Source organism: Adiantum capillus-veneris, chromosome 9 (assembly GCF_014529385.1).
Source record: "Adiantum capillus-veneris isolate H3 chromosome 9, ASM1452938v2, whole genome shotgun sequence".
NCBI classification, from domain to species: domain Eukaryota; kingdom Viridiplantae; phylum Streptophyta; class Polypodiopsida; order Polypodiales; family Pteridaceae; genus Adiantum; species Adiantum capillus-veneris.
The window spans coordinates 60,728,388-60,741,788 of NC_140939.1; the positions used below are offsets into that span (position 1 = coordinate 60,728,388).

Consider the following 13,401-nt stretch of genomic DNA (forward strand, 5'->3'; position numbering starts at 1 on the left):
CCTGTCCATCAGGAGAAAGCTGTTACATTGGAGCTCAGCACGACTTTCGCTGGTTGGTAGAGTAGTAGTTGCCAACCAGGTGTTGTTGGCGACTATGTGATACATCACTTCTTGCTGGATCTTCTTGAGTTCTTGTATCAGCCAGGTAGAGAGGCTGATCAGGAACTTCCTTTGGTCAAGTCGTGACACTCAGATTGCCCGAGCCAAGGTGGCTTGGTCGGTCATCACACTTCCTTGTTCTCAGGGAGGGCTTGGGATCATTGATCCAGCACAGCAGAGCAGAGCCCTTCTTGGGAAGTTCGTCGTCAGAGGACTTCTTCCAGGCGAGGAGCCCTGGAAGGAGTTCCTACTGCAGAGGCTTCGTGCCAAGGTGCCTTAGTCAGGAGGCCCTTGGCAACCTTCGACCAGATGGATCTTTACAGAGTTGCGCCGAGTTGGTTTGAGCAGGAGATTGGAGGACCGATTCGCTGTGAGTTTGCTTCGATCTTGGGAGCTCTTGCGGTGTGGCCTAGAGCAGAGACAGCCGACGTGTACGGAGGAGCGCCTACGGCAGCCCCTCGTCTGGAACCCCATGGTTAGCACTCAGAGAGGCCACTTGGTTGGGAGTCGGTCTCATGTTTCTTGGGGTCCCATGGCAGCAGGTCCAGCGCGCTCTCTAGGTGACTGGCTAGAGTTCACAGGTTTGTCAGAGGAGGTACAGGCTGTCCAGCTTACAGGGCATGAGAGGGGTGTGGAGCATGTGTCAGGACATCTCAGAGTCAGTTCCAGCTGAGTGGCTCACGCCTCTCGAGCTAGTAGCATCCCGATGGATGGGAGCCTTCACACTACTGGAGGTTCTCATTTCAGTCAGGGCCTTCTCAGAGATTGTCCTTGCCCTGTTCTTCGAGCTTCAGGGTGGGGGATGATTACAGCGAGTTGCAGTAGAGGCCCCGCACGTAGCAGTGTGTTGTTTCCAGAGGATCTGAGCTGTGGGCATCTGTGGGAGGACTTGCGTCATAGACCCTGACCCACCAGCAGCTCTTGAGACTGGACAGTGGAGGCTATAGGCTTAGGAGTGTTGTCCACTGGCACGAGTACAGTGGGATCCTGGTGAGTGGTTATGGAGGGACCCCTTCTCGTCTGTAGACCGCCCAGGAGTCCCCTTTTTTCAGTACATTGTTCGGCTTGGACGTCATATACTTGCAGCACAGAGAGAGGCCCGCCCCGCTGCAGCACGTCATTGGCAGGAGAAGGGCCTCACAGTTGAGTTCTTGGCAGCCTTTTGGCAGAGGCTGTGGGATTCCAGACAGCCGAGGCGCGTCACTATGTTCCAGTGGCTGGTTGCACACAGAGCCATAGCAGTAGGGAGCTGGCTTGTGCATAGTGGTCTCTCGGCCGCATGTGCAGCCTGTGACCAGTTGGTGGAGAGTCAGCGTCATTGTCTTTGGGACTGTCCCTCGGCCCAGCAGGTGTGGCTACGAGTTCTTCGGCTGATGCCTACCCTCTCCACGGCTCGACAGTACACTTGGGGGGCAGCAGCTTGGTCCACCCTCACGGGCCCGGCACTTTAGTTTGAGCTATCTTCCACCAGCAGAATGATAGTGATGCAGGGGGGGCGACCTACACTCCAGCCTCCTACAGAGCTTACTCCACAGGAGTGGTGCACTCAGAGAGAGGAGTGTTGGGAGCTCATCAGCGGCCTAGCTCTCTGGTTCATCTGCCGGGCCCGCTGTTTCCGCATCTTTGAGGCTTGCCCTGTGCCACCAGCAGAGACTGTTCATGACTTTTGGCTAGAGCTGATCCATACTCTCAGAGGACAGCTTGAGGCAACTTCGACCGAATGCGGGAGCGTCGCGAGGCTTTCCTTCGACTCTGGTGCCCTGGGCCTTTCTACACCATAGTCTAGGGGGTGTTCAGATGGCACTACTGTCCACCTGTGTGGCTCTTCCCTCCTCCCATCTCTTGATTTAGCTCATTGTATATATGCTGTTTTTTCATTGGGAGAGTCTCCCCATCATGCTTGCTGTAGCCCTCTCTTGCAGAGGTGGATGTAGCCCTATGGGCAGTTTTCATTAACTAATAGAAGGATCTTTTTCTCGGAAAAAAAAAAACACCCACGTTGTGTTCGTACTTATCCACGTGCAAATATTGACCCCATTCGACCTCTGACGCCACTAGATGCCATTCGACGCACCTGCTTACCTCATGGCGTCGGCCCGCCCATAGCTTCCTCGAGAAGTTTTACGCGCTACCACTCATTATTATAGAAAAAACACACTAGTACTGGTGATAGTGAAAATCGATGCACTATGTACATGCTGTCCTACCTGTACACATGTGGGCCCCACGTAACCACTTGGCTCTAGAAAATTTATGCACCATGCATGTGTATGTACATATGCGCAATCCCTTGCTCCTAAAAACTCCTAACAACATGATGTGCCACATAGTAGCTAACAACACGTGGTTGGCCACTATAACTCTGCATGCCAAAGAGAGCCGTACCAAACTCCAGTGAAGCTACTTCCTCCGAAGGGACAGGAGGAGGGGTATTGAACGCATTACGCCTTGTGCTTGGGCTAAAGGCAAGTGTCTTGAGGACTTTAGGACGGTGTGGCAACTCATCCTCTTGAAGTTGGCGAATAGCCTTGTAGGGGAGGGTTTTGGACATCTTGGGACCACCATAAGGGGTGTTTGGGAGAGGGGTGTAAAGACTTCTCTCCCCCCCAGACTTGGGTCAAAGGCGCTCCCCCTTAGGGCCACGATGGGGGGAGAAAGGAGTGGCAACTCTCCCTCAAGTTGTGAAGGGACGATTCTCGAGTAGTACCACCCAATCGAGCGCGAGAAGGAGGTATGTTGTGACCAAAAAAAGTAGGATCCACTCTATGGTGAGATCCTAGCTTCACTCTCCGAAGTGTGGAAGTGGGGTATGTTGTGTAAACCTCCCTCTTGCAGGCCATCGAGGGGGATGAAGGGAAATAATGCTCTCCCTTGTACCGCCAAAGGATGAGAAGCGAGAGGTCTCTCTCCTAGGCCCCCGAGGGGGAGAGTATAAATGGGGACCCTTACGAAAAGTACAACTATAGTAAAAACGCTCTTGCTTTCTAGCGCCCTCTCTTTCCTTGGTATACTCTCAAAAGCTCTATGTTTTCTCAAAGCTCTCAATATTGTCAAAGGCTATATATATTCTCAAAGCTTTCTTGGAGGACTTGTGCTTATTGAACGACATGAGCACAATCTTGAATGGGAGGAACGAATCCCAGGGGGAATCAGGTAACTCGGCAGATATCTTGTGAAGCACCTCGAGTAGAGGGATTGGACCCTCTGCGCTTGAGGTGGATAGAACACTTCGCGGAATGTTGGCCTCTTAGACTCCCAGGACATGTGGTCTTTAATTCCCTAGGCACCGCAAAACCAGGAGAACGTGGAATGGTGTCTTTGGTCGCGAATGAGCTCAGACCCTTTGAGCTCAATTTCTCTTCCTCGAATCAAATTTCCATACAATTTTCTCCAAAGGTTCAGGGGCTTGGATACATGGAAATGTATACATTCCATAACGCCAATTGGGCGAAGCCAGAAGAGTTGCTTTGAATACCCTCGCCCAAACGTTGGGGATCATCTCGAACAAAAACCTACCGGTGATTGTTGTGACTTCAGCATAAAGACGGGGGCATTGAAGAAGTGGCTACTGAGGAGAGGGAGAGGATTCGAGAGCCTAAAGGTTCGAGGCTCGAACCTCACATATCATTCCAGATGGGGGAAGGGAAAGTCGGACATCGATCACTTTATTGTGAATGAGTCCCTCGCGAGACGACTTCTCAACAATTCAGTACAAAGGGGGATAGACTTGTCAGATCATTGGCCACTAGCGTGCAGCATACACTGTGTGGACTCGTGAAGAGTAGGAGCCACAACTTCTCAACAATTGGGTACAGAGGGGGATAGACTTGTTAGATCATTGGCCACTAGTGTGCAGCATACACTGTGTGGACTCGGGAGTAGGAGCCACAACTACTATGTCACCCGTACCCAAGTTGGATGCATGTAAAATGGAAGTGAAGTGTAGGTTGTTCCTCGACGACAATCGATGGAACACCCTGCTTCACCTCAAGAATGAGGACGGGCGTGCGACCCAACAGTGCTATGAAAAGTTTATTTCCTTTGCTACTTCCATAGCCAAAGAGGTTGGAGCTCTTGCTACGAAGTCCCCGCCGAGGCCAAGGTCAGGCTGTCGACTAGAACCTCGGGCTTGGAGACTCATTAATGCTTGTCGGAAAGCCTAGAATAAGGTGAGGAACAAACCTGCGAACACTAGGGTTGGCCAGCAAGCAGTTAAAGAGTACAAAGCAATAGCACTTCGTGCGAAGGCCGCTGTCAGAGACAGTAATAAAAGATCCTTAGAGCGCTTTGTGGGAAAGGGGAATGAGCTCCTGAGGGAGAGACAAAAGGAGAAGATCTTCACCCACCTCAAGAAAATAGTTGGGAAGGTGCAAGGACTATTGCCAATCAACCTTTGTACGCAAATGAGGAGCTAGTGATGAAGCCAGAGAGGCAATTACAAGTATGGGAGGGTCACTACTCGAAGGTTTTTGCGGATACGGACGGCACCAGCAAGGATTCGCTTGCATGGTATGACAAACACGTGCGTATCTGGCTTGGTATGTGAAATGAACGTAGGAGTGGATCTCTCGGCTACACGGACCGCCTACAGACACGTGTCGGACGAATCACACGACCATAGCCACCATCCGGCAGCTCCTCCGTGCTGGGGCCAGAGTCCAAGGACATAGGCGTGCACCTGTAAGACGAGCGTCCCATACCACCCGGCCTCACCTCCTCGAGGTGACCTCGCGTACTTCTAGCTTCGCGAGCTAACCACTGGCACTCTGCCAATGGGGGTCGATTACTGCAAACGAGGCCTTGGCCTCCCTTTTATAATAATGGCCGGCCACACTGGCCGTGTTCACACTACGTCCGCCTAGACACTGGACGCCCATCCCGACGGCGTTTGGGTTGGATCCCCTCTCCCATGAGTGGGACATAACATACCTCCCCCCTTAAGAACCATTGATGTCCTCATCAATGAGTGGGGATACTGAGCTTTCAAAGCTCTAACTGGTTCCCAAGTAGCAAACCTTTTAGATTGACCCTTCCATTTAATTAAGTACTCCTCATAAGCCTTTATGCGCGAATGACGGGTACAATGATCTAAAACTGCCTTTGGTTCTCGAGAAATATACTCGGTCTGCATATCTTGCCATACATTTTCCTTGATAGGCAGAGCAACGTCGGCTTTGCCTAATTTTACTTTAAGGCGGCTGACATGAAACACCGGATGTACACTAACATCCGAAGGAAGAGCCAGTTTATAGGAAACTTGGCCAATGTTCTTTGCGATCAAGAACGGACCACAATATCTAGCTGAAAGCTTAGAATGCTTTCCTGTTTGCATAGTCTTGGAATCCTTGGTATCTTCAGATAGACCCATTGTCACACATCTAGAGTCCTTGGAGACCTCTTTTGATTAGCATAAGTAGTGACTCGATCACAAGCTGTTCTTATACTATCCTTAGCCAATTTGAGCATTTCTTGCATGTCATACAGGAAATCACGAGCTTGGCGTTCCTTGACTTTCTCTAAGCCAATAGCAATCGGGGAATTAGGTTCGAATCCATACATCCGCATGAATGGGCTAAAGTCAGTAGCAGAATGCTTGCTACTATTATAGGAAAACCCTAACTGTGGAAGATAGCTTTCCCAATCAGACTGCCAGGGAGAGACGTAGGCTCTTAACATATCCTCTAATGTTTGATTCATCCTCTTAGTTTGTTCGGACTCAGGATGGTCAGAAGACAACATACTCAACTTCGTCTGAAGATGAGCAAACACATCTTGCCAAAATCGGTCAGTGAACATAGTATCTCGATCACTGACAATATCCTCTGGTAGACCATACAACTTATAAAGCGGATCGACAAATAAAACCGCCAACTCATGGCTTTTTACTGTCAACTTTGTTGGTATAGGCTTCGCCATTTTTGTGAGTCTATCTACCACAACCCAAATGGCGTCATTGCCTCGACTAGTATTTGGCAAACCAACGATAGGTATGCAAAGTACTTTTCCGTCTCAGAGCTTTTATCATACCCATGCTCCCTCATCACCTCAAAGCTTCTATGCCTCCACCTCCAACTCCATGCACGAGGAGCAAGGACCACCTCGCCCTTCGACTCGTCCATTGAATCGGCCCACTTTGTGCTATAGATGCGGGGAATATGTTCATTACCAAAGCAAATGCCCTCTGTCCGAAGGGACCCCTCGCTGTCGTCATTGCCCTGAAAAGAAGGATCACTACAATAAGGACCCTAAACTTCGTGCATCCACGGCTTCGAACCCAAGTCAAAGCCAGAATGAGTTTACCTTTCCCAAGCTCAATTTGATAGCAGTTAGCACCGTTCCTCAACCGCCCCCTTCTACCCACGTGGCTACCCCTCAAAATAAGCTGCAGTTGGTAGAGGAGCCATCGGGTGTCGTCACTCGGGCCCAGAGAGCCGCTCTCGGTCTTAGCATTCCAGCAATTTCAACTCCCCCACACATTCTCACAACAGTGGATACCTTGTCTTCAGCTGTTGACAAGCCATCCCCCAGTGCCAAGAAAGAATCCAAATCTTTGCTCTCCGATATTGATGAATCTTTCTTGGAAGCAGTTTTCGATCTACAGAAGATCAAGGTACCAGAGAAACCATTGGTAGAAAAAGAAAAAGTTACAGTAGAGACAATCTTGAAGAACACCTTCCAACAAGTGTCCCTCTATGACATGCTGCGGCTAGATGCAAGTTTCAGAAGTGACACCCTTGCAGTTATTCAATCCCTTTACCTTGGAGTAGGTCCTAGTGGTAGGCACCTCCTAGTGCGACCATCAGAGTCCTATATGATATTCAATCCCGTTGCTCCCCTCATTGATTATAGAAGCCCTCGCCCGACAGTGTTCGTCTTGGGTTGGCAATTCTCAGGAGTGATAGTGGATGGTGGATTTGGCATCAACCTGATTCCCGAGTTCTCTATGTTAGCTCTAGGTCTACAGCCTACTTGCCCTGCTCCCTTCACAGTTACATTGGCCGACCAGCGGCCAGTCTACCCACTGGGCATAGTTGACAATGTGCCTATGCAGGTACAAGACTTTACTTTTAACTTGAATTTTGTTGTGGTTCGTCTTCCCCAGGTTGAAGGCGAATTTCCCTTGCTCATTGGTAGACCATGGCTGCGACACACTAAAGCACTTCATGTGGATACATACTCCTGGCTCTCCGATGCAACCCATTCTCTTAGAAGGAGGTATGGATCCCATGGTGCAACAAGTTTCTTTGTCAATGGAAACCAACTCTGAACAAGAACAACCTACTACAATTGAAGGGTCAGATGAAGATCTGCTAGAGTGGTTGGAAGCTACCAAGTCTACGCTTTGTTATGGACTATCTATTCAACGTTTTCCTGAGGTCACACCCTTTTGTTGTCTTCCTACCGTAGCTGAGCCCAATGAGCCACTTAAGCCAACAACTAGCGTAGAAGTCAAAGAAGTTGATTGCTCAGTTGACCCTTTACTAAAAGCATGCACACTGGGTAAGCTCGCAAAAGAGCACAGTAGGAGGACCGTTGCCAATATAACTCAGGTGGTATGTGCTATGTTAGCATTGTATCTATATCTGCTTTTGATCTGTTGTTTCCTACCCATCCCTTATCCACGTCCCCAAACCCCCACCCTATACACTTCTCTCTTGCCCACCATTTTTCCCTCTCTCCCCCGCCCCCCTGCCCACACACCCTCGCTCCCTTACTCACCCCCTCGTCCCCTTACCCACTCACCCTCCCCCCCACCCACACCTTGCCATTACCTACCCACCCCTCGTTCCTACCGACCCACCCCTCGGGCCTCGCCCCCTCCCCCCCTACCCACACCTCGCCCCCTCCCCCCCCTACCCACACCTCGCTCTTACCTACCCACCCCTCGCCCCCTCCCCCCACTACCCACACCTCGCCTCTACCAAGCCTAGCTCTTGCCCCCCCCCCCCCCCCCCCCGTCGAGCTCTCACCCCCCCTGCCCAGCTCTCGCCCCCTTCCCCTACCCACCCCTTGCCCTTGCCCATACAGGACCCGAAAACTCCCTTTGCGGCTTCTCCTCACCCTCTCCCCGGGTACTATCACAATGTTGAGGCTCTGGTCTTCAGTTTTGCGTTCAATCTTCTCATCAGCTTTTATTCAAAGGATTGCGGCGGCTATGGAGATGGCCAGTGACACAAAGGGGGAGAGCAAATTGTTTTTTGTAATCCGATCACAGCAGACGAGCAAGCTTAAGAGCACTTTTGACTGTTTCCTTGTGGCTTTCAAGCATTCACCTGGTTGCCATCCCGTTGCTGTTAATGCTTTTTGTTTTGCTGTTAGGATGGAGCTTAACCTTAATTGCGGTGTTACTCGAGCTTATGGTCATCCGTCTTTTCCAGAAGAGTGCTGTTGCAGAAAGTGTTGCAAGCTTGATCTCCAAGCATGGACCAGGTCATTTTCCTCTCACTATGGTTATGGAGGATAAAGATGCGTTGGATCCAAACCGAGCATATTTCTTTGCTGTGGAGCCGCATTCTGTTTTGCCAATTGGGATTCTTGGACTATGAAATCATACTGGGTTCTTGCCTATTCAAAGGCTTAAGGCGTTTGCAAGCAGTGCAGTGTTTTTAACTCCACTTTTGAGGCATGTAAGGTCATGGTTGGGCCTAGCACCTGCTTCACAAAAGATGTATGGATGCGGTACCTAGTGGTTTTGTTTCACAGTTTTTCAATATTCCTCTCACCCAGACGATGAGCGGTTTTGTGGCAGGCAACCTGTAACAGGCTACAGTGTCACTTTCACAGGACACATAGTAAGTACAATTGTTCTGGTCTGGTTCACACTGGACGGATTCTTTGGGCTAGGCAGTGACACGTGGCAGGGATACAGACGGTGATCTAGTGGACATCGTGGCCATGTCACCACCACCATTCATTTTGGAGATAGACTTAGATGGCTGACATTTATGAGCTGTGGTGGCTCTTTATGGTGGCACATATGAGTAGTAGCTGTTGGGTCATCATGATCTTCTTCTTCATATAAGGTCCATCGTCGTCCTCTAGTGGAGAGGGTCTATACACACAGCACGTCTGCACCATCCATGCACATCTGAGCCTCGACACCCCCATTGTACCCGTGAGTTCTGGGCTAGAGTTGAGTGTGCTGCCACGCCAGAGTCTGTGTCGGTTCCTTTGAGATAGTCCAGTCTGGTCTGTTGTTGTGTCTGTGTGTTGATTTGTTGTTATCTATTGTTCCATGTGTTTCCATTCTGTTTTGAGTGAGATGTCACGCACATTGCACTGAGGAGCACCCATTGTAGAGAGCACCACACACTATCCGCGCTACATTGAGAAGCGCTCATAACAATTTGGCAAGACTCATATCTCTTAATCTTGTCAAGTTATCATGGAGTTGACGATGGAAGGTGTCATCAACACATTGCAAAGCATCTGAGCTCTGTTACAAGAACTTTGCGAGAGTAACGCTGAACTTCAAGCAGGGCAACCCCTAATCTTGGGACCGGTGTTGCAAGATCTTCAATGTCAAATTCAAGAGCTTCAAGAGACAAGCACACGTCAAGCACTAGCTACAAGATCCAACGATTCTCAACGACATAAGAAGGAGCCGAAGGTCAGCTTGCTGATGGGACTAAAGCAAAGTTTAGAGGTTTTCTCCACCAAGTGCGACTCTTCATTCGAATGCAACGAGAGCGTTATCCAGATGATGCCTCTCAAGTAGGCCTTATTGGGACTCTCCTCTTAGGTACGGATCTCTCTTGGTTTGCTCCCTTGGAAAAGAATCTGCTCTCCTCCACGACTTTGAAGCTTTTGTGCGGGAGTTCTCAGCAACCTTTGGGGATATTGATAGAGGAAGGGTTGTTGAAACCAAACTTAGAAATCTCCGCCAAGGGTCATGACCTGCATCCATCTATGCATCTGAATTTGGACAACTCACTTGTGATTTAACTTGGCATGAAGAATATTACATTAGCCAATTTTAGTGGGGATTAAAGGATGTCGTAAAAGGTCTTCGACTATGCCAAAAGTTCACACACTAAGCGAGTTCATCTCTCAAGCAATAGAATGTGATAACCGACTATTTGAGAGATGACATGAGAGGCGTCTTGGGGCACCATTGCGATCTGAAACAAAAGTGACACATGAAGGCTACACACTTGAAGAGGGCCATGAATCAAGCATTGAGCCATGCAAATTGAGGCCATTGGTTCTCTCAGGTCAAGAGGAGGAAGCTTAAAGGACAAACGAGTGCAAAAAAGCGAAACCTGTACTCGCAGAAAGAGCTGGACAGAATTCTTGAAAATAACAACCAGAGGACCATCGGAAGACGAGCTAGGGCATTCTAGAGCGACTGAAGAGCACGGAAGAAAAGGAAAGACAAAAGCAAGAGTGGTACCAGACTTTGTTAGGACCGACCCTAATCAGATGGATAAAAGTACCGAACTTTGCAAAGCATGGGATAAAGTGCCAGACCAAGAAGCCCTTATTTTTCTTTGATGGAGGAGCCAAGGCCAACTTTATTTCAACCTAATTGGTGGCTATGTTGCTATTACACGTGTCATTGGCAAACTACGTCTGCATTGTCAGGGGTATTTAGGGTACAAGGACTTTTACATCATACCTTTGGAAGGGTGTGATGTCCTTTGAGGAATTTCTTGGTTCCCCAAGAACAAAACCGTGGTCGATTATAGGGCAAGGAAAGACATCTTGAAGAATGAGAAGGGCAAAGAGATTGTACTGAAGGGCTTATCTGTCCCACTCGTATGAGCTTCAACCGTTTCCAAATTAGTAAAATCCAATTCTTTTGTATGCTTGATTTTCTTAAAAGAGCTAGATGATGATCAAAGGTCAATCTGACCTCAAAAAGGAACGACAAGAACTTCTGCAAGCACAGGGTGATTGTTTTCCTTGAAGGTCTACGAGGAGAGTTACCTCTTGCTCGTTCTAAAGATCATAGGATTGATTTTGATTTCTAATAGTTCACAACCAAATCCGCCATCTTACAAACCTAGCTGAGCCCAAAAGGAAGAACGCAGATTCCCTAGTCTCCACCAAGAGGATTGATGATATACTCGACAAACTTCAGGGTTACACTTGCCGAATTGATTTGAAGAGTGGTTATCATTAGATCTGACTTGCTCATGGGGACGTCTACAAGACAGCTTCCAAGACGGATTTTGGTTTGTTTGGAGATGCCATTTGACCTTACGAGTGCTCCGGCTACATTGAACCGCATGATGGATAGGATTTTTAGAGAGTACCAATCATTTGTGGACACTTTCTTTGATGACATCATTATCTTCTCCAAGAGTGAGGCAGAGCACAGACATTGTGGCAACTTAAACTGATTGTAAATGCGGGAAAAAAGGTGAGCTTTTCTCGCGAGAGATACACTTTTTGGAAGGTGTAAAGATAGATTTGGCCAAAGTTGAGACCTTTTGTCATTGGCCTGATTAGAAGAATGTTCATGAAGTTAGAAGCCTTGTGGGTTTTTTGCTTCGATTATCGGTGGTTCATTTGAAAATTTGCAGATATAGCTTCTCTTGCATGTGTTGACCTAGAAAGGGGTTCCTTTTATTTGGGGACCGTCATAGATTGTAGCCTTTCAAACGGTCAAGGAAAAGTCGACAATCGGACGAGTAATGGCTTTACCAGACTTGCAAAAGGCCTTTGATGTTCACTGTGATGCATGTAGTCGTAGTTTGGGAGCAGTCTTGATGCAAGAAGGCCATGTCATAGCTTACGAGAGGAGGATGTTTTCATGTCCTGAACGGGTTGCACAGATCTATGAGAAAGAACTTTTGGCAGTTATCCATGCTCTTACTCAGTGGTGACATTTTTTACTCGGAGCTGACTTTACCGTCTTCACAAACCATCAAAGTTTATGCTACTTCTTTTCACAAAAGCAGCTCTTAGAAAAGCAGATGAGGTGGGCTAACATTCTGTCACAGTTTCATTTCCAGATAGTCCATGTTCAAAGACACAAGAATTTAGTGGCAAATGCGTTGTCTAGGAAGTCCTTGGTTCTGGCTATTTTTGTGATACATCATTGGAGCTTCGAGGATATGGTAGATCAGTACGTCAGAGATCTTTAACCGGTTGCATAGTGGGGAGACAGTTGTAGGCTATCCTATACGGGACGGCTATTTGATGCGGAAAACGATGTTGTGTGCCTCACAGCCTTTGAGGGAAAAGGTTTTGACAAAGTGTCATTGTCCACTTTTTTCTTCCGGCCATTGCAGCATAGATACCACCTTGAAGGGTCTTGTTACTTTTACTGGCCGAGGTTGAAAACGGATGTGAAGGAGTTTGTTCCAGTAGCTGAGTATGCCAAAAGGTCAAGTTTGACAGACATAAGGCACGAGAATTTCTACAGACTTTACCCATACCCTCCCGTCCTTGGGAAAGCAATGCCATGGATTTTACTTTTGATCTTCCCAAGACTCAGAGTGGGCACGATGGCATTTGAACAATCATCGACAGATTCAGTAAATAGCCCTATTCTTTTCGGTAAAGAAGACAGTTAAGTCCGATTATTTCGCGAAATTGTTTGTTTCACAGTTTTTATGACTACATGGCATGCTTGAGTCCATTGTTTGGGACAGACCCCCGGTTTACTAGTTTGTTTTGGAGTGAAATCTGGGAGAACATTGGCACAGAGTTGCAGTTCTCGTCCTCATTCGACCCGCAGACAGATGGGCAATTTGATATAGCCAATTCAATGGTTTTGGATTTGTTGAAGTCTTATTTTGGATCAAAAGACTCAATGGAAAAAGGATTTGCCCTTGGTGGAGGTTGCTTAAAACAACACAGTTTATTCTTTGACGAGGAAGATGCCATTTGAGGTAATTGAGAATAACTAAGAAAGATACATTGAATGACTACTGCCAGCGGTTTTCGGATGCTTATTTACCAAAGAGACCAGATTGAGCAGTTTTGATATGGTTTTCCAACACAGATTCAAGACAGTTGTCTGAACCAGATTTCCGACTCCATTCAGAGACTAATGGGACATGCTAAGCAACGATTTGGAATGCATGCCAACCCACTGACTTATCTTACGGACAGGATAGTATCCACCTCAACAAGGCAAGAGTTTGCAAGATTGAAGAGAATGAATCAGGGGTACCGGATGATAGCTCATCACAGGATTCTGGAAAAATCAGATGGTAGCACAGCCGAAGGTTGCGACGAACTAAGGGAACCGGATGCAAGTTCATTATAGGATTCCGGAGAAAGGGGATCCGATGATAGTGCCTCTGAAGGTTCCGATGATTGAGAATGATGCCCAATGGACCATAGTGA

General features: G+C 48.1%; 1 long non-coding RNA gene and 1 pseudogene across 1 annotated transcript in view; both read left to right on the plus strand.

The window, feature by feature from the left end:
- The window catches only part of LOC147450554 (uncharacterized), a 94,318-nt gene that overhangs the window by 50,784 nt on the left and 30,133 nt on the right, over nucleotides 1–13,401 (plus strand). The window lies entirely within an intron of this gene.
- LOC147450556 (diacylglycerol O-acyltransferase 2D pseudogene) lies at nucleotides 8,261–8,786 on the plus strand (annotated as a pseudogene).